Source organism: Polyodon spathula, chromosome 14 (genome assembly GCF_017654505.1).
Source record: "Polyodon spathula isolate WHYD16114869_AA chromosome 14, ASM1765450v1, whole genome shotgun sequence".
In the NCBI taxonomy this organism is placed as follows: Eukaryota; Metazoa; Chordata; class Actinopteri; order Acipenseriformes; family Polyodontidae; genus Polyodon; species Polyodon spathula.
Window position 1 is genome coordinate 19,113,844 of NC_054547.1, and position 22,998 is coordinate 19,136,841.

Genomic DNA, 22,998 nt, shown 5'->3' on the forward strand with positions numbered 1-22,998 from the left:
AGACCCGTAGACTGAACCCATGAGAATACTACATACTGCACTTACCTTCTCCAAACGTCTCCATTGTGCCTCGTCGATGTTAACTTTGGCACGTGTAACATGTTTGAAAGAGGACAAGAAGTGGTCACACACATCCACAGAGAATTCTTCCAAAGTCTGGATCTGCCAAAAAAAAGATACGCACAGTATTTGCTAAGTAGCTCAGTGGAAATAGTAGTTATTGGAAAGGCTTAGAATGCAATAGAAGCAGCAGGTTCTAAATCTCTTGGTATAGTTAGGTAGAGTGAAGTAATAATGTATTATTTTTGTTTATCCACAGAGAGATGATACAACTTAAAGATACTATAACAGCAGAATTACAGAATACATGAGTTAAGAAGTGCAAGTGTAATGGGAACAAGGGGCTACCTATTTAATTACAGTGCTGCCCATAAACCCAGAACATATTTATGATTCTGAAGAAACTAATTAATGGAAGCTAAGCTTTTTCAGCTGACCCTAGCTTACATCCCAGTTATGATCACAAGCCCAATACAATTTATACAATAACACATACCCCTCTCAGTTTTGCTAATGCGTAGACAGAGTTTTTGATGGTGTCAGTAGGAATGATGTCAGAGTTATCCCCATCAAGGTAGTCTTTTCGTGTTTTCAAAGACAGTTCAGCGTCCACCTGGATTTTTTTAATGTAATGGTGTTTCCCCTCGTGTCTGAGATATGCAGAAGCTTCACTGTGTTCTTTCCATGGCTGGTATGGACAAACTCCACATGCTGCAGAAAATAAAAAAATAAATAATATTAGAAAAAGGATGAAAAACACACTGTACCATTATTCATGGATGTGTACATTAACTGCTTGCTGTGGTTGTGTGTGTGTGTGTGTGTGTGTGTGTGTGTACATACAGTGCCTATAGAAAGTCTACACCCCCTTTCAAAATTTTCACCTTTGAAATTTTTGCCTTATAGCCTGAAATTAAAATGCATTAAAATAGTTGTTTTTTTTTTCCCTGATGTATACATCCGACCCCACAACTTCCAAGTGAAAAAAATATTCTAGAAATGTCATTTTCATTAAAAATAAAAACTGAAATAGCGTGGTTGGATAAGTGTCCACCCCCTTGCAATAGCAATCCTAAATTAGCTCAGGTGTAACCAATCGCCTTCAAAATCACACAAGTTAAGTGGCCTCCATCTGTGTTAAATTGTAGTGATTCACATGATTTTAGGATAAATCCAGCAGTTCCTGTAGGTTCCCTCTGTTGGGAAGTCCGTTTCAAAGCAACAACTCAACCATGAGCACCAAGGCACAGATCAGGGGATGGGTACAAAAAAATATCAAAGGCCTTCAATCTCCCTTGGAGCACGGTCTAGACGATTATTAAGACATGGAAGGTGTATGGCACCACCAAGACCCTGCCTAAATCAGGCTGTCCCTCCAAACTGGATGACCGAGGAAGAAGGAGACCGATTAGAGAGGCTACCAAGAGGCCAATGGCAACTTTGCAAGAGCTACAGACTTTTATGGCAAAGACTAGTCAAAGTGTGCATGTGAGAACAATATCCCAAGCACTCCACAAATCTGGACTGTATGTTAGGGTGGCAAGAAGGAAGACATTACTCAAGAAAGCCCACTTTGAATCCTGTTTGAAGTATACAAAAAACACTCAGGAGATACTGCAGCCATGTGGCAAAAAGTTTTGTGGTCTAACGAAACTAAAATTGAACTTTTTGGCCTAAATGCAAAGCCTTATGTCTGGTGCAAACCCAACAGTGCATCACCCAAAGAACACCATCCCTGCTGTGAAGCATGGTGGTGGCAGCATCATGTTATGGGGATGTTTCTCATCGGCAGGGACTGGCGCACTTGTCAGGATAGAAGGGAAAATGAATGGAGCAAAGTACAAAGAAGTCCTTGAAACCTGCTGCCCTCTGCAAGAAATCTGAAATTGGGACGGAAGTTCACCTTTCAGCATGACAATGACCCAAAGCACACAGCCAAAGCTACACTGGATTGGCTAAGGAACAAAAAGGCAAATGTCCTTGAGTGGCCCAGTCAGAGCCCGGCCCTAAATCCAATCGAAAATTTGTGGCATGACTTGAAGATTGCTACCCTTCAGTGCTTCCCAAGGAACTTGACAGAGCTTAAACAGTTTTGTAAAGAAGAATGGTCAAATATTGCCAAATCTAGGTGTGCAAAGTTGGTCGAGACCTATCCCAGCAGACTCACTGCTGTAATTGCTGCCAAAAGGTGCTTCCACCAAGTATTAACTTGGGGGTGAAGACTTATCCAATTATGATCTTTCAGTTTTGTATTTTTAATATATAATTTTTTTTTCTCAATAAAAGCTTTTTTTACCTTAACAGTGTGGAGTATGGTGTGTAGGTAAGTGGAAAAAAAAAGTGTAATATATACACACAGTGGCTCTCAAAAGTAATTATTTTTTTGTTTTGTATTTGTAATTAATTTAGAACAATTTCCACCCTGTTATCACACATCTTCAACACACCTTCTGTTTGGGGACGGGGGGAGGGGTCTGCCCAAAACTTCTAGAATGTTTTATAACATGTCACACTTACACATTTATGAACTAAGATAACCTAATGCACTAATTGTATAGCTGAAAAGGCGTTTTGTTCTTTGCAGTGATCTCCTTTCACACTATGCTCCATGCATAGGCTTGTTTTCCTTCTCTCTGTTAAACACTTGTTGACTTTGGCTGCCTGCCCAGACATCAAAGTGCGGAAAACTGCATATATCTAGCTTTTGCAGAGAGAGAAATGGAAAACGCAAGGTCTTACTTATCATGTCACATTTGCTTTTAGCTGTATATAGCTATATAAAGTTATAAAACTTATTTAAATATAAATTTTATAGTAAAAATAAAAACTTTAACAAGAAGAACAAGAAAAGCAAGCTATTGAAAATGTGTGATGCAACGTTAGAGAGACTTGGTGTGCAACGACACAAGAAGATTGGAATTACCACCGAAACTCATGACAATACCAAAGTAAACATTCTGGGCCAATACAAACTGAATGTTCAAGGCCAGAAATCCTTAAAAAATCCTTACAAATCACAAAAGAGTAGAAAGAGTAATATAAAAAATATTTCCAAAAGGTATGTAAATACCAGAATTAAGTCTAAAACTGTCAAAGTGCTAAACTTTAGAAACAAGGTTTTAGGAATGCAAAAACAAACACTGGTAAACTAAATAGAAAAAAATGGAATAGATCTTTTAACCATTTAAGAAAAAATACTAAAAGTAACAAATATTTTTGAAGACATTGAGAAAGACATTTAATTGTAATGTTTGTCATTGAATTTACAGAGTCTCTAAGCTTCAATATACTCTATATCACAGGTCTATTTTCTGTTGTATTAACATAGAATATGAAACAATAACCTTCCTTTGACAATGCACCCCCAGCCTAACAGCAAGACTATTTCCATACCTTGTTATATCCCGTAGTTGAGGAGTCGTGGGCCATGTTGCATTGCTCACTCAAAACACTCTGGCTTGAGGCATCTTTTAAAAGGGTAGCGTTTGTACTGTTGAGTCTGCAATTATTTACACAGATAGAAAAAGCCAATAGCATTGTCCCATTACTGTAATACGAGAATAAGACAATTGATGGAATCTGCCCTGGCAAATACTCCGGTATTTTGAGTGATTTTCAAGCTCTGGTTAAATTAAAAAAGACAAAAAGACATTTCACACACTTTCACAGCTTCTTTAGCATTGAAATGTATTTAAAAAACATATATTACAGGTAACTAGCATCTACTACCACAGTAGTAAGAACTGAATCCCTTGTACCATTCTGCATTGAAGTTTATAACCACCTTGGGTTATTCTGTTCAGCATTGAGATTTATACAGATTGGCTGGTCTGACTTCTTTCTCTTTGCAAAGATTGAAGCAATGGTACATAATTGTTTATAAGGCTACCCTTAGCAAAACCACAAATTATCTTAAGAAATTGCAAATTACCTCTAGTAGTACCTATAATCTTAGATCTCAGGCTGTTCTAAGTTTTTCAGTTCTAAAACTTTGTACTGAATTTGGGAAAAAGGCGTTCTGTTTTCTAGCTCCATGGTCTTGGAATAAACGTCAGGAAGAACTGATGTTGGCTGAGGCTTTTCCAAATAACTACATTTCATGCTGAGTGACCTCAGCTGTAAGGACTTTCAGCTCCTCCTCAGAAATCTTTGCTGTCCTTCCTTTGAAATATTCACCTCTGGGCTCAAAGTACGACCACTAAGTAACCCAATGAACAGGTGGAGGCGGTGCCAACTGTCGTGATTGAGGCTCATTATTTGTGTGTTGAGTAATGAGCATTGCTCTTACGCTTACATAGGCCGCAGTGTAAAATAATTGCCTGCCCTTTAGGCAATTTGGATTTTGCTGCCACAATTGTTTGCACTCCACCTATCCTTACATCTGCCCCTTAATGTCAGCGGGATTTTCCTCGTAAAATAAAGGTTAAAGGAATACGATAAAAAATGGACTGGTAGGATTGTTAAACAGGTGGTAAAATTTGATCTGGGATGGATTGGGTACCTTTACAAAGGATGGGGTACCAGGGTACAAACAAACACACAAATAGTGTTTTTTGATATTCCAGGTTATGGTTTACCCTTACCAATTGGTAACTATTGCATTAGTTCTGTTCTAATGGGCAATAGTGTGAGCTACTGGTAGAATAACACTTTGATAGTTTCATATACCAATGGTATGTCAATGCTAATAATTAATACTTCTAAATACTTAGATACTACTGTATCAGGACTAATCTTCCAATTGCATTGTGTTTCCATTGCTGCGAATGCTATATGAAATATACTTTTACAGGCGGTAGTACCAGGTAGTTTTATTGATTTAAACAGATGGGTGGGCAGTCAGTTTCAATGACAGATCCCATAATGGAAATTGGGGGGACTTCACAATCTGCACAGGAAAATAAAAGAACAGCCGTGGTATTAATTTAGCAAGACAGAAACTAAACTGAGGAAAGACGAAGTCAAACAGAAGTTAGGTATCAAAATATTTTCTGATTGGTGACACTTAGCAGACTTCTTATCAAACTACTTAGTAGTAGTAGATTCTGGAAAGAGGTCATTATAGATAAAAATGGAAATTGAAAAAATAAATTTACTAAAGTCCACCAATTGCTTCCTATTTTTTTACATTACTGGTATGTTTAAAAACAGTGTAGACAAGTTACATGTATAAAAAATTCTTAAAAGCTTTGTGACTCTTACTGTGCAAGTACTATATATTTAAACGTAATTGAAAGATTGCTATTTCAGATTGTTTTTGGCCTACATGAATTCTAATTGCACAGAGGCACTCGCTGAACCGTGCAGAGCCTTACTGTCAACGATATTGTAGGCAGTATAGATTTGACGTAGACAGTCAAGCAGAGACAATTGTGCCAAATTGGGTGGTGGTTTATTGTGATGTGGTATAATGTGCGCTGGGGGCTGAAATCCCCAGCCACCAGAAGTGAAAGGCTAATAGACTAACCTGCTTTTCCCCTTCTTCAAACACACTGTCATTTGTATTGTAGCTGAAAACATTACAGGCCTATATTATAGCACTGCAGTGTAGGAGAAAAGTCAAATGAGTTCCAGAACTGTATTAAGATATTGAGCAACATATATATTACTCAGCATAAGTTACAAATATTTGCAGAACATCAGTGTAAGTCTTTTAATATAGAATGACACAGATATTTCTACACCCATGTTTCTCTCAGAGGGATATCAGACATGATTACTGGATTATATTGCATGTTTCATCTGCTGTTGCTGTGACAACACAGAAACTCAACATTATGTATTTGAAGAAGCTAGGAATAGATTACAATGTTCAAAAAATAAACTAAGCAGAAATCCCAGAGGGCAGGATATGTTTTTTTTTTTTTTAGCACAAAGCTGGGCTAGCATGAGCTAAAGCTCTTTAGTGCTCATTACTCTGTAGACAATGTCTCCTAAAATTAGATTTCTGTATCTCAGATTAGTAGAACTCTTTACTAGGTTAGCAGATACTTAATAGCTCATACTGCATACAAGCCATAAATAATGTATTTAACACATAAATGAAACATGAAAATTATTTTTCATTTTATGTCACATTTAGCTTATTCAATTTATTAATTCGAGTTTTTCCATGGTTATGCCTGATGACATGTGTAATGTATTCTGAATTCCTCCAAAATTCAGGTTTTGCACAGTTGTCATGTGTTTGGAATGTGGCTGGGCTGCAGTACTGGAAGGGTATCGCAAATGAGAAGCATACGACAAGGTGTACCTTTTAAGAATTTGGGTTGGGTCAGTAATGTGTGTATGTGTGGTGGGCGATATTGATCACAAACTAGCAGACGTGTTTTGTAGTAGATTTAAAAAGTCCTCAAAATCTGAATGAGTTCTCTGATCAAAACTGCTCCTTATCAAATCAACAAGTACATAGGGAAATTGGTATCTCACAATCTTACATCATGTTTAAACTCGTTGTGACTTTCTCCTTAGTTAGTACTTGTAGTTCTCCTTATAAAAGTTTCCCATGGTAAATTTGCACAGTACTTTTCCTGTGCTTATACCATACATTTACCATAGTTTACCACAGTTTGACATGTTTTTAATATACGTTCCTATACCTCCCTGGAGTTTACAGAGCTTATCTAAGCTTCACCATGCTGTCAATATGCTTTATTGCGCTTTGCTGTGCTGTGCTTGGGTAAACTTTTATAAGTGTCTTTTTAACTCTTTCTTTTTCTTCTCAGCATAGAATGGATTAAGTAACTTATTTGAGTCCCCCGTTTTATTGCACATATTGTTTGTGTGTAGGAAGAAGAACAAGAAAAGATCCTAGTAGCTGTGGGGCCAATCTTTCTTAGATTTAAATGACTGTGGCAGATAATAGGATTGTCAATAATAATTTAAATAATTAAGACCAAACAATTTATCAATAACAGCATGAGAACTGATTATTGTTGAACTCGAGTACACATGAAATAAGTCACTATCCCTTAAATTGGCATATTTCTAAGTGATAATGGCTGCCCTGCTTGTTCTAGCAATTGCTTGCTTTGTAGAAATGCTTCATGCTAAAAAAAGGTGCTACTGTATATCAATGTGAGAACAACCCCTTCTTTTCCAGGTAGCAGTGAGCTGTGAGCTTAGAGAGCTGTGTTTAACATGGCAAAACTAGACAGTGTGCCCAGAGAGAATGAAGCCTTGAAGTGAATGCAAAAAGCTATTTAAATGGGATTCACACAAACAGTGATTTGTTGCCTTTCCAGTAAGGTTATTTTCTGCACTAATCAAATTAAGAAACTACATTTTGAGAAGGGTGGGTATTTGCATTTCGTGTCTGGCTAAAAGTTAATGAATTCCAGGTAGTTTGGAAGTAAACTGAAGTTGATAAGCTGGTTTGCTCCAAATCGAGTTCTCCCTGACTAAGCAGTGGCACTATAATTTCAACACAGTGTTTCTACACTAAAGGGGCAGCTACAATGGATGAGCCACTGGAGGAATGGTACTACAGCAGTAGGATGTGTATAATCTGACACACCAATTGTAAAAACCAGTACACAAGGACACATTATTTTGCATTTACAGTAATAAAAGAACATAAACACTCTAGAATGGAATGCTAATTCTGCTCCTCTTATTGTACTAAATGGGCGCTCTTTCAGCTCCATGCCAGTGTAAACCCAGGGTATACATGTTCCAAAACCTGAATGTTAAAACCAATCAGTAAAGCTAAACCAAAGGCCAAATTCAATTAATATTTTAGGAAGTGTTACTAATCCCCAAACCCTGTATAATAATACCCCAAACCCCTCTAGAGTCATGTTAATGCAAAAACAGTACAATTTTATATTCCCATATCTGACAGTCGATGCTGTGAAAGGGGGTTCCTATTGTCCACGCTCCTACAGTGTCACTATGGGGTGTGGCCACCACGGACACTAATTGGTCAAGATTAGAAATGAGTGTGATGAGCAACTGTGTATACATTCTTAAAGGAATTGTAGCTAGCAAATAATTCCATAATTCTTAGCCATTTTATACTTCAATTACCACATATGTCTCAAATGTGCAGCTTTAGTAGAAACACCTGCTAGTGCTAGGGCTGATTTTTGGTGTTTTCCCCTGACTTTTTCACTCTCCTTTAAAAATTCAATTGATACCTGTTATGCCATTTGCTGAGAAACGCGTCAATAGTAAAATTGTTTTAATTTACGTTTTTTTTTTTTTTTCTGTAAAACAACTAAATGGGCTTTAAAATTAAAATTCTTACTTTTTCATTTAAAATCTGAACCGACTCATCTGTATTAATGTCAACACATTTACGCATAATGATTGTAATAAAGTGTGTCCAGCATAACATACTTTATTTTTCATTATAGAGTTAATAAAGATAAATCACTTATTAATATATTGTGATCTTGTTTGTATGTTCTTGGCTGATTTAAAAAGCCCATTTAGTTAGTTTCACAGAAAAAAATCAAGGAAGTGTAACAGTATCTTAAAGCATGCCTTGTAGACAAAGATTTATTTAACCCAGTGTAGTACCACATGTCATGTTCTAAAATAACAATACATGTAACTATGTGTTTCTTTCAAAATTGCACACTTGAGACCTATATAGTGAATGGAAGTTCATCCTCTTCCTGGTGTGAGCCGTACCGGACCTGGAGGAAATCAGGTCTAATAGATGCACCACCACCCATGACGCGGCAGGAGTTGGAACTATGGATATCAAAAGTATTCACCTCCCTTGGACTTTATTCTGTTACAACATGGAATCAAAATGGATTTAATTAGGAGTTTTTGCCACTGATCAACGCGAAAAAAGTCCATAATGTTGAAGTGAAAAATAAAATCTACAAATTGTTCTAAATTAATTACAAATATAAAACAGAAAATAATTGATTGCATAAGTATTCACCCCCTTTGCTATGACACACCTAAATAAGCTCTGGTGCAACCAGTTGTCTTTAGAAGGCACATAATTAGTTGAATGGAGTTTACCTGTGTGCAATTAAGGCGTTTCACATGATTTCAGGTTAAATACACCTGTCTCTGGGAGGTCCCACAGTTGGTTAGTACATTTCCTAACAAAAACTACATCATGTAGACATAGGAACATTCAAAGCAAAACCAGAATAAGGTTCTTCAAAATCACTAACCAGGGATAGGATATAAGAACATTTCCAAGGCATTGAATATCCCCCAGAGCACAGTAAAGTCCATTATTAAGAAAATTTGAGAATATGGCACAACTGTGAATCTGTCTAGAACAGGCTGTATCTAGACGAGAAGGGCACTAGTCAGGGAGGCCACCAAGAGACCTATGGCAACTCTAAAGGAGTTAGTCTTCCACGGCTGAGATGTGAGACACTGTGCACATGGCAACAATAGCCCGGGTGCTTCACAAAACTGGCCTTTATGGGAGAGTGGAAAAAAGAAAGCCATTGTTGAAAAAAAAAACTCACATCAAATCTCGACTAGAGTTTGCCAGAAGGCATGTGGGAGACTCTGAGACCAAGTGGAAGAAGAGTCTATGGTCTGTAGCTATAGCTTTTTGGCATCAACGCTAAGCTCTATGTTTGGCACAAGCCTAACACCACACATCATTCTGAGAACACCATCCCTACCATGAAGCATGGTGGTGGCAGCATCATGCTATGGGGATGCTTCTCTGCTTTAGGGCCTGGAAAGCTTGTGAAGATAGAGGGCAAAATGGATGCAGCAAAGTACAGAGAAATCCTGGAGGAAAACGTGCTGAAGTCTGCAAGAGACCTGGGACTTGGGAGAAGATTTATCTTCCAGCAGGACAATGACCCCAAACATACAGCCAAAGCCACACTTGAGTGGCTTAAAAACAAAAAGGTCAATGACCTGGAGTGGCCCAGTCAAAGCCCGGACTTCAATCCAATTGAGAATATGTGGAAAGAGTTGAAAATTGCTGTTCACCAAAGGTCCCCGTCCAACTTGCAAAGAAGAATGGGCAAAAATTGTGGTGTCCAGATGTGCAAAGCTGGTAGAGACGTATCCAAATAGATTCATGGCTGTAATTGCTGCCAAAGGAGCCTCTACCAAATATTGACTCAAGGGGTTGAATAGTTATGCAATCAATTATTTTCTGTTTTGTATTTGTAATTAATTTAGAACAATTTGTAGATTTAATTTTTCACTTTGACATTATGGTCTTTTTTTGTGTTGATCAGTGGCAAAAACTTAAACAGTGGCAAAAAAAATTAAATTTTGATTCCATGTTGTAACACAATAACATTTTGATTCCATGTTGTAACACAAAAAAATGTGGAAAAGTCCAAGGGGGTGAATACTTCAGAGCCACTGTAGCTATAATTAGGGCTAGGAGTTTGTGACGGAAAATGTGTAGGTAAATGACTGAGCAGTCACGGTCAATGCGTTCAAAATCACAGAGAAAATGACAGAGGGAGAATAAAGTCGCGTGGATAAAAAAAAAAAAAAATAACTGTCTTTAATAAAAGCATATTGAGGCGTTGGTGCGCACAGGTTCAGCAAAGAAGGACGAGAAGAGCAAATAAAATTTCAATGTGTTGCTTTTTTATTTGCTCTGCAACGGTGACTACTAACTAACAGTAGCATTTCTAAGCGCTGAACTAAACAGAGAAAGACCTAAACGGGAAAGGGTAAGCAGACAAGCATAATACACATAATACAGAGGCGAGAAATACACACAGGGATCACACAAAGAGGCTGTGGGGCTGACAAGAGACATGTACATTAAATTAAGTGCAACCGTATAATAATTAAAACACAAGTGCAACAATAAATTCAATTAAAAGAGGAAACTATTCAATGTATGTCCCGCAGCGAATGCTGGCAGTTAGTATAGCAAACCCCCCCCCCCCCCCCCCCCCCCCCCCCCGAATTTATAAACTGTTAACATAACTTTCAAGAAGTATTTAATCGAATAGCTTAGTTTGATTCAAAATTTTTTTTTTTCTTCTCCCCCCAAAAAAAGAAAAAAAGGACAGGAAGTACTGTATTGGTGCTAGTTCAAAATATGTAATTATTTATTCGAATTAATAAACGATAAATGCATTTTTTAAATGCGAAATTTAATATTAATGAGAAACACTTTCCAATAAAATCACATACAGATTGAACACAATTTACTAACATCCCCGCAAGTCACGCACATCAGCAAAAATCGCGGACACTAGCAAAAGTCATGGAATCCGTGACATCCGCAACCGCCGTGACTAAATCCCATCACTTGACGTCGTCATATTCATATTAATAGGATTTTTATCTTGGATAGTTATTGTGCTGTGCTGATTGGGTAGTGACAGGAATGAAGCCAGTGAGGTCGGGGTAATTTCACTCTCCAGGTGAAATGACCCAGTAAGTATAAGACAGTCAAAAAACACGACTTCCAAATAGAGTTTTTTTAACCTAATGCAGTACCAGATATCAGGTTTTAAAATGAAAATACATGTTTGCTGTAGCGTGTGTTTCTTTCAAAGCTACACATTTGAGACCTATAAAATTAATTGCATTTTCTGAAACCATTTTGCTACCTACAATTACTTTAATGCCACACCTCTGAATATGAATGCAGTATCCCTTTGTTGTCTGGAGAAGTGTATTGGGGCATTGCGACTTGGAAGATTGGAACTAAAATACTGTCAATACAATGGGAACTTATTATTGTGAAAAGCAGTGTAAAACCTTCAAGAAACCTGTCGCTGACGTTAGAATGAAAAAAACCAGGTATTTTAAACGGATGAATTACTAGAAATATATAGCATAACTATCAAAATCTATTTCAGTGAGCTGCAATGCTATCTGCGATGTTTGCATATGTACTTGAACTGGAAGGTGAAGGTTGATGACATCGATTGTCACAAGTGGGGTTCACTGGCAGAAAAGGCATGTACTACTAGTGACTGCATAGCGGATAAAACACTACAGTAAAACATTAACAATGCCACCGTGGTCAAATTACTGGAATAATTAAGCTTGCTCATGTTGCACAATGTAATAAAATGGTCCTGCGTAGCATTTTTCTTAAGACAATGGCAACTGTACTTTTTCTTGACATAAGATTAAAGAAAATTACATTTTGCCAAACATTTAAAAGTCCTTGTGGCAGGCTGGCGTTGTGGTGATGTCAGGCCAGAAATAGGAACAAAAACAAAGACACCAGTACTGCAGGGCAAAGGGCACCGTTTATTCAAACACAGAAATAAATAAAAGTGTTTGTTTTAAAACACAAAGACACTGCGAACACAAAATACAACAGGTCAGGCTGGGCAGATTGCTGTCACTGTTCCTATTTTTTTTTAAATTATACTGGCAGAGGACTAGCCCCCAAAAGCTGGTTCCCCCCACCTGGCTGCCCATGGGGTGGTCTCCTGACACACAACCCCCCCCCCATCTTCATGGCCAGCAGCTCCCCTCTACAGTTTCTCCTGCTGTGAAAGTGTAGGTGGCACAGACACTGATGACTCGGGCAGTGCATTGAATAAGACACTGATGTCTCAGGCAGTGCATTGACATAGACACTGATACTCGGGCAGTGTGGTGGCACAGACACTGATGACTCGGGCAGTGCATTGAATAAGACACTGATGACTCAGGCAGGGCATTGACATAGACACTGATACTCGGGCAGTGCGGTGGCACAGACACTGATGACTCGGGCATTGCATTGACATGGACACTGATGACTCGGACAGTGCAGTGGAACAAACACTGATGACTCGGACAGTGCAGTGGTACAGACACTGATGACTCGGGCAGTGCGGTGGCACAGACACTTATGACTTGGACAGTGCAGTGGCACAGACACTGATGACTCGGGCAGTGCGGTGACACAAACACTGATGACTCGGACAGTGCGGCGACACAAACACTGATGACTCGGACAGTGCGGCGACACAAACACTGATGACTCGGGCAGTGCGGCGACACAGTCACTGATGACTCAGGCATTGCGGTGACACAGTCACTGATGACTAGGGCAGTGCGGCAACACAAACACTGATGACTCGGGCAGTGCGGTGACACAGTCACTGATGACTCGGGCAGTCCATTGACATAGACACTGATGACTTATTTTTCATCTTTTCCATATAGCGTCCAAGACTGAAGGCTTTGGGTGTCTCCTGTACAATGATCAGTCCCCAACAAATAAAGTACCTGCCTCATCGTTCAGATATAGCAAAGGTGATAAAAGGTACTACTTCTGCAAAACATGTGGCATGGAATGTTATATAGTGAAAGATTGTTAAGCACAGTCAATCCATTGTAGAATCTGTAAAATGGAAAGAAAGCAAACAGCTGAACTCTCACTATTGCATATGCAAAGGAAATGTACAATCTGTGTATTTCACAGCCACATTTTTTGTAATGGTGACTCATTTCAGTCTCTTGCTGTGAAAAAGGGGCTTGACCAAATGAAAAATGAGAAATTCAGTTGATTTTAACAAAACTGTATCTCTGAGGAGGTGTGACAGAAATATAATGAGTTCTGGTTGTAAATCTCCCTCCCGATCTGTGAGGGAGGTAAGTAGCAAAAGGGGAAGTCTTTGGACGGGCTGGCACTGACAGTTAATTTCCTGGGTTGGGAAGTCGGTCAGCCTGGAAGAAGGTGAGACTCCGTTGCAGAAACGTATTGACCCGGAAGGTAAACGAGGTAGCAACTGCTGGCAATAGAAATAGCTGCAATCGTTTACCAAGGGGTCATGCATGATAGCATAAAGGGGCCGGATAATTGTAAATCTTTTCCTTCGCTTGGTTTTGTGTTATAAACTTGAAGAACAGTGTGAGACTCAGAGAAAAGTGTACTTGAAATATTTGTGAGTATTTGTTTGTTTTTCTTGTTGTTAGTAATTGTCTTGTTTGTTGATCACCAGACAGCTAACAAGTACCTGGAGCTGTCGCTTTGGACCAGCATAAGCCAGAACAGCACTCCACCCAATTCCAAAATATACCTGTTATCACCCACCACGAGCACTAATACACACACTCCGGACTGGTGACCGTGTGTAGTATTGTGGGGCGGATAAAGTGTTATTATTTGGACTGTAAACCCGTTGTTATTTTCAGCTCAGCTCATTACACATTGTTGTGTATTGCCGGGGCTTACTCTTTTGGTCACCAGACCCGGATTAAAAAAGAAAATAAAGCTTTCCAAACTGGATTACAGTTGTCTGTGATTTTTCCTGCACTGCATCACCTGTGCACCTGTGCACAGTCAGCAGCCTGTTTGCCACAGGAGGTTATTTAGATATGTACAAATAAATCTTTGGAACATGTACAAATCACAGACTCCGATTAGTATCTTGAACTACATAATATCACCTTAGGTAAATTAGTCCAAGACTAGTGCTAATCAAGGTCTGTGAAACCACCACCATATTTATTAATGTCAGTTTTAGGGTTAACTATGAATAACGATTTAGTTTTTCTTGACAAGAAGCCTTTTTTTTATCTTTTGTGCTTCTTGGTGTGTGACACCATCATTGCTCACTCGCTCTCCAGTTGAATGGTAAATTGTTTGTACAGCCCTTTCTATTGAATTCAATGGGCTGAGATGGCAACTCATTACAACCTCATTATAGTAGAATTCAATCTCACTACAAGTACATGAACAGGGTAGAAACAGCCAACGGATCGGTTTGAGTCTTTGTTATCAAATGCTATTGCTCACTTCTTTTTTACAGCTATAACTGAATAGGGAAAAGAAAAAAAAAAAACATTCAGATGTAGTTACCCTAGAGCTACCACTGCCCCATAGTACTGTGGAAAAATAATGTATTCCTTTATACAAGGTTGAAAGGGTTAGGCAAAAGCAATCAGCGAAAAAAACGTTTTAAAATGTGGCTATTTTCGACAGCACGCCACTGTTGCAGCCTTTTATACCCACCTGCATCATTTAAACATTTCATTGACTGGACCACAAATCAAGACCAACAATTTTCTCCATTCCGTCCATATTCTCACGTGGAAATGGCATTTTATAAATCTTTCCTGGGTTCAGTTAATATACATATTTAATAACAAAAACTAATACTAGTCAACATTTGTACAGGAAATAAAGCAAACACATTTAAATATAAAAAAGGATAACACAGTCATTGATGTAGTTGGCAGAATAATTATGCTTATTTATACTGTAGAATATGGAATAAAACTTGAACTTGTACAAAATAAATCATTTACACAGAAATAAACTGTGCATGTGAGGCTTTTTCACGCCATCACAGTGATATTCTTGTATTCCTAATCTAACTCTTTAGTAATACTGCTTTTAGCAACACACTCTGCTCTGCTGGCCTGCACACTGCCATTATATATTAATATAGGACTGTCTTTGAGGGGAAAGGGTTACAAATTTGAAATCCTTTTTTTTGTGATGAAACTATTTTGACAAGGCGACAAATTAACACGGCTGTTATAAATGGTGCAGTGAAATTAAGCATTGCTTCCTTGTGTGGGTGTAATTATGACAGCTGTGTGTACTCATGTCCTCATTCAGAAGAAACCTGCGCAGGAATTAGTATCCCTGTAGCTGTAGCACAGTATAAAAGCAGAGGGTCCTGCTTGTTCAATTGCACTGTACTGGGATGAGCGGAGGGGATTACACATGTTGGACGTGGACCACTTACAGACACATTACTGAAATATCACCCTAATGTCAACGCCTCCCTCATACAAGTTTACCACAGCTAAAACCTTAGCAAAGTAGCGAGAGCACACACCCAAAACCCTGGAGGAAGGTGTGGAGTTGGTCCTCTGGTACCTGGAGGCAGTGATAAAGGGAACTGCAACTCAGGTAGCAGAGTTTCCAGAGAGAAGTCATGGGCCGGTCTGGAGTCCAATTGAGGGAGACTGCCCATTGACTAATGATGGATGGTCCAGGGGTGCCTTCCCACCTCCACCAGCAGAGGGAGAATGCCTGCTGTCCCCACCTCCACCAGCAGAGGAAGAATGCCCCAGAGCGAGAGGGAGAGCCGCACCAGTCCTCTGCAAGTGAGGGAAAGCCACACCAGTCCCCTGTAAGTGAGGGAGAGCCACACCAGTCCCCTGTAACAAGGGTAGACTACACACCGCTCCCACCTCCGCCGCCAGGAGACTACACGCCGCTCCCACCTCCATCTCTAGGAGGCTATACGCTGCTCCCACCTCCACCGCTTTCATCGCTAGGAGCAGAGCAGGAGCTGCCTCTGCCTCTGCAACCTCCACCGGCAGAGGGTGAATGCCTGCCGGGTCCCCGTCCACCAGTAGAGGGTGAATGCCTGCTGGGTCCCTTTCCACCAGCAGAGGATGAATGCCCGCTGGTATCACTTCCCCCACCATCACGAGGAGAGGAGCTGGAGCTGCCTCTGCCTCCATCACCATCAGGGGGATAGGAGCAGGAGCTGCCTCTCCCTTCACCGGAAGGACCAGGACTAGATGCTGGCGGCCCTCAGCAGCCCTTGCATAGGCTGCTTAGGGAAGCACCACCTGGCCGCAGTGTCCGAGAAGAGGGCGAAAACCAACACCCCAGCTTGTCCTAACTTCCTTCACGTCTTAGCCCAAGGATGCCTGAATCGCTTCGCCCAAGGATGTCTGCCTCGCTTCGGCCAAGGATGCCTGCCGCGCTTCGCCCAAGGATGCCTGCCTCATTTTGCCTACCGCTCCGCATCACCTGGGTTTGCCAGCCGCTTCGCATCGCCAGGGGCTGCCTCTCTCCACATTGCCTGTGGAGCCACCAGTGGCAGGATATGAGGGAGAAGCAAAGCTCCCCTCCCGAGTTCTTCTCCCGAGGGTCCGCTGCTGCCTTCGCCTGGGTCTGCCGGAACTGCCAGGGGTCGCCGTCAGCTCTGCTTGTCTGCAGGGGATAGTGAGATCACCTGAATGAGTCAGCCGGGAAGCTGTCAGCAGGTCTGCTGACAGCATTGCCCCTGGCAGTTTTTCGGCTGCCAGGGGTGCAACTGGACAGAACAACTCTTCTGCTGTGGGAGTGGACCACCATGCTGTCAGCTGTGCCATTACTGGCAGGGGAGCTGACAGCATTTTTAGACACGGGCCCAGTGAAGCCTCCCTTCCCGGCCCAAGACTTTGACCTGGACTGCTGGGTTTTTAAGGGGGGAGGTGGCCGTTGAGGCCAGGTGTGCTTTGCACAAGGGGGGGGTATATATGGTAGTTCCCCGGACTATTTGTGTTGTATGTTAAGTGTCGTGTGTTAATGTTGGTGCATAGTCATTGGTATGCGGGATATAAATGGGTCTGTGTAACACAAGTGTTTAAAATGTATGTTTGTATTTAGGCACGAGGATTGTACACAGCACTTCATGTGCAGGTAAAATGTAATAATATGTGAGAACGGGGAATTGCACTTTATTAAATCACATGCCGTTGTACCGAGACTCCAACTGAATGATTGATTAGAAATCGAGTGTCAGTACAGCTGCATAAAAGCAGCATGTTTTCAGGGTTGTGTGTTCGGTGAGTGGAGAACGGGTGTGGAGAGGAGAAAATAATAACGTAAATTAAATCATAATTTCAGCTCACCGTGTGTGTCTGTGTAGTTCATTTTTGTTTGTCTCTTTGTTTTGGCTGCCAGTGCCATGTCTTGTTTTTTGTACCGTTTTATTTTATAATAATAAACCACACAGTAGCGCATCCATTTATCATTTCATCTTGTGTGTTTCTTCTGGTCTGATGTCCCCATTACAGCAGGCTTTGTCACACAGGGTTAAAGAAAAGCTGAAGGATGCATTTGGACACAAACAGTTTATAACTTATTTTCAAACATGTAGAATCGCTCGTCCACGACAAACAAAGGAAAGTGTGGTGGTTTATGCGGCTGAAATCACTAGGCTAGTGCTTGAAGCTTTTCTTGATTATGACACAAACGCTCAGAATGGAGAAAAATTCAGACGCTTTGTTACTGGTTTGAATTCTAGACTGCAGGCAAAATACCACGAGCTCAGAGCAACCGATCTGGAGGAAGCTCTTTCGATTGCTGGTCGCTGTGAACGTGCTAGGGAGACTCTTAAGATGTCTAGCCCAATGACTAACATACCCCAACCTTTAGTCTCAGCTATGGTATCAGGGACCCAAATGACCACAGTCTGCACTGTTTTGGACAAAGAAAACACAGAAAAGCTGTTGAAGACCTTACTGCCAAAGCTGATAGTTTACAGCTTGAAGTTAGACAAATAAAGGAAGATAAACAATGGACTGACACCAGACGATATGACACCCCTTCATTCCACGATAGAAGGCGCCACAGTCCTTCAGCACACTACACTGCTTCGGGTGGAACTGAAGAGCGGGAACGTTGCAAATATGACTGTGCTGATTTAACATGCCATTCATCACGTTATCTGGAGACTGATGAGCCATTCACCTAAGTGCCGACCACAAGCATATGGGAGCAGAGAGTGCACACCAGAGTAGCAACAGGAGCGATACTCCTCATATAATGATAACACAGCTACCCCAGCAGAACGACCGTTCAGCGTAGCCCCAGCCCTGGACCTACATCACCCTACGATGGTGCTTTGCAGAAGCGTGGTGTGAGATTCCTTTCCCCAGCCAGTAATGACTGCAGTGTCTTGCCAGCTTATGCCCGTGGGGAGCCGGGAAACTACAGTTAGCTGGTGTTGTGGCCCAGACATCAGCTTCCACCTCCGTGGGTCAGAATGGAGTGAACCCGTCTGCTAAAGGAAGTAAAACGGATTTTAACTCCTTACCTGTAAGTGACTGTAAAAACATGCCTACTGCTTATATTAAAGGCATCACTGAAGGAACTGAAGTAAAAATTCTAATTGATACAGGCTCCAGTGTGGCATTAGTTAGTGCTGAATTCAGAATGACCGTTCGTGCTTTGCGTAAACGCACCATTCATAAGCAGTACACAATGGCTCATGCTGTTAATGGACAATTACTGGATGCACTGGGCACACTAATGTGCCTTGGGAGCGAGACCTATCAGCGTAAAGTGCATGTTGTCCGTGATGCTGCACAGTCAGTGCTTTTAGGCTGGGACTTCTTATCCAAGCACCACGCTGTTTCTGACACCAGATGTTGTACACTTCAACTGTGGGACTTGACCATTCCTCTCTTAAAGAACAAGGACTTTGTCTCAGAATGCTGTAATGTGTCCATCTTAACCACAGTGACTGTGAAATTACTGTACATGCTTGTGTGGAGTCACCAAGTGTAGCTGACACACCTCCAGATAATTATGTAGGCTATTTGGAGCCAAACCCTAATGATACCACAGAGCTTGTTGTTCCATGCACCATAGCTGCTGTTGAAAAGGGAGTTGTTGCTGCCAGCCTGTTAAATCTAACCGATCAGATGCTGAAAATTCATTAGGGTACCCATTTGGGACAGTTCTATCCTATCAATGATGAGGACTTGGTTATTAATCCCCCTGAGCCCACTCTTGAGTGTAATACGGTAGCTGCCTCAATTATAATGCCTTTTATCTCGCTTGAAGCTTTGCTGCTATTGCAGCAGCAGATAGATCAGCTAGAGGTCTTACTGCTTAAATACAGCAACATTTTCAATGCCACATTACAAAACACTGGGTGCTGTGGACTAGCCAAAAAACTCAAAAAAGTATCACATAGCTCATGACCATGTTGTGTTTTTAGGACATGTCATTTCTCATCAGGGGCTCCAACCTGACCCACGAAACACACAGCGGGTCAAGGAATGGCCTCCACCACACACAGCGACTGAGGTGTGTGCCGTGCTTGGCTGTGTTCGTATTACAGAAGGTTCATGAAGGACTTCGTGCAACATGCTACACCTCTACATCACATTATAGGGAAGAACATCCCATTCCAGTGGACAAGTGAGTGTAAATCTGCTTTTAATTACCTTCGCAATGCGCTGTCTACAGAACCATTCCTTGTTTACACCGATGAGTATCAGACTGTTGTAGGTGCTGTGTTAGCACAAGTGCAAAATGGCCTTGAGAAAGTAATGCCGTATGCTAGCCATGCTCTTACAACGGACGAAAGAACTGTGGGCTGTACTATGGACCGTTCGTCAATTTAAACAGTATACAACTGCTGATCAAAGCTTGATCTACCCCTTGTCTCACAATGGTCAAGACCTCAGACAGTTACAGTACGAGGGCACAGGTATTGGAACAGTTGTGTCATGGATAGCTGGCACAGCCCGGAGTCCTCCTCGTTGGAGATTCAAAGGTGCTTTGCAGCTGTTGACATGTTTATGGGCAGAGTTTAACTGCTTATCTTTAATAAATGGACTTTTATGTTGTGTAGTGCCCTCCCCTAGTAAAGGGACCAGGACCACACAGATTGTTATTCCTACAGTGTTAGTGCCAGAACTCTTAAAGCACCTCCACGGTGGAACCTTGTCTGCTCATCTTTCTGTCTTGCTTGTGCACGCTGAGTATGTTATTGGACCTCCATGTACAAGGACATTAAACACTGATGCATTAAACACTGCATGCCAGAGACAGAGATCTCCAGTTCCCAGATACTGTGCTCTCAGGGGAAGCTCTTCCACTGTTTGACCATTCCTGAGAGTAGCAGCTGACATCTTGGAATTACCACAAACTACAAAAGGTAACCGATATGTTCTTGTAGTTGAAGACTACTTTACAAAATATGTCAACCTGTATGCCATTTCTGATCAAAAAGCTACCACTGTAGCTAAATGCTTGTTTGAGCATTACATTTGCAAACATGGCATTCCTGAGACCCTACATACAGATCAGGGACGTCAATTTGATTCTGATTAATACAGAAGCTGTGTCCGCTGCTGGGAATGAAGAAAATGCATATAACACCTTACAATCCTAAATCAGATGGTATGGTTGAGAGTTTTAATGGGACATTGATTGACCCTCTAGCCAAGATCCTATTGACGTGTGAAGGGGAGTGGGATAGTTTTCTCAGTCAAGTTGCTTTTGCTTATAACACCAGTGTACATTCAAGGATACACACCTTACCTCCTGACCCATGGTAGAGAAGCACGAGTACCAGAAGATGTTCTCATCGGTTCCTTTGCCCTAGGAAATCCAACGCCAGGAACATCAGCTAAGTATGTGACTTCTTTGCTAAGCCGTCTGAAATCAACTTTTACCCTAACTCAACAAAAGAGTGCTTCTGCACGTGAAAAGCAGAAACATTACTATGACATTCAAATAAGACACAAACCTTATCAGGTGAGGGATCATGTCTGGCTCAGTGATCCCACCGAGAGCAGGCAGAGTCCTCACTGGAAGAGTCAGTTGCAAGTTCTGCGCCATTTTGACTCTAAAGATGGTGAGGTGGGTGTTACTTACTGGCTTGGCAATTCATTAGATCCAGAAGAACATTCCCAAGTTGTGCATTATGACAGGCTGCGCCCCTACACTTTGCCACTACCTACCTGGCATTCTTCCACATTGGAGACGCCTGGTTCGGAGGTTCCCTCTCTTCAGTCATCTCCTGTAAGAGCACATCCATACTTAGCTGCTAAAAACTCAGTGAGTCTGATCTCCGTTACCTGGTGGAGATTGATCAGAAAAATGGACTGTATGATTTAAGTACTGACCACACTGAGACTGCTCAACCCACTAATGATCCTCAACCTGACAACAAGATAACTGGGATCACACGTTTTGGATGGACTGTCAGACTGCCAACACTGCTCAAAAACTACGTGCTTCATTGATGACTTAATTGTTTTAATATCTGAGCAATTGTTTTGTTAGTGTAAACTGTTACTTAATCTTTGAATACATGTATGCATGTGTAACAGGGAGAGATCTGTGCTGACTCTGCTGGCGCGTCCACAGGGCTGCAGGAAGAGGGCGGCACTCGTCCAACAACCGCCTGTGAGTCATGGCAGTGACACGGGGAAGTGGGAGAGTGGGTGTGTGGACTTTCCCCCTCTCTGAATGGCTGAAAGGCGCATCTTGGGAGATTGTTAGCCCTATAAATTAACGCTCTGTTGTTTCCTCAGGTCTGCCCTGTTAAACGCGCTGAGAGTGCGGAAGCGCTGGTCAACAACCGAGAACCAGTGGGAGAGAAAGAATCGGAGGTTCAGAGCGAGACATTGAGGGCGGGGAACCCTTGGGCAGACCCCTGATTAGTATATCAGAGCAGGCTAGTGAGCCGGCAGCGTAGGACGGTGATCCAGGTCGCATGGGCATCAGCGACCGGGATATCGCTGCAAAGTGCAGCACCTTTTCTTTGTAGTTTTTGTTGCTGTTTTATTTTCCCTGTTTCTTTGTGCCTTCTGTTTTGAATTATTGTTTCGAAGCACCTGCAAGGGCGCCGGTATTGTGTACCATCGCTTGGTATGCCCATGGTTCTGTTTACCATTGTTGGTAAATCAGACCACAGACCCACAGCGCCATCTGCGAAATTAAAAAAAAAACAGCACCCTGAAATTAAACTGGGCACCTGTGCGGTGTTGCCAAATGTCTCCTGTGTCAGTGAATTACCCACCACCCTTCCACAGCCTGGTATTGCCAATGTCATGGTTTACTGTTTTATTTACGTTTCAGATTTTGTTGGATTAGATGACAGCTTTGATTGATAACTGATTTGATAAATTGCTGCGTAGATGTAACCGAATTCATGTTTACATTGGACCTGTTTAGTTAAGGTTTATTTCTTAGTGTTCCTTCTGATTAAAACGTATAAGAGAAACAAGGACATTTTTTAACATAGTGAGGGAAATTATGTAACCATTTAAAATTATATAAAATAAATATAGGATTCCCCTAGTTCTTTGTGGTCTTATGCTGCCGTCTAGTGGGGTGTGACAGGATGGCGTGGGTTGTGACAGGCCTGATGCAGGAAGAGACAGACACTGTAGGTACGGTGCAAAAAGGCACTTGCTTGCGCCAGTTTATTGTAAAACAAAAAGGGTGAACAAAACAAACAAAACACAGGACACGGCACTGGTAGCCAAAACAAAACGGACTATACAGACAAAAATGGTGAGTTTTTGTTTTTTTTA

The 22,998-nt window shown here is 41.3% G+C and overlaps 1 pseudogene; it reads right to left on the bottom strand.

The window, feature by feature from the left end:
- Window positions 1–21,295, bottom strand: part of LOC121327138 — a 26,922-nt pseudogene extending 5,627 nt beyond the window's left edge.
- Between the last annotated feature and the right edge of the window lie 1,703 nt (window positions 21,296–22,998).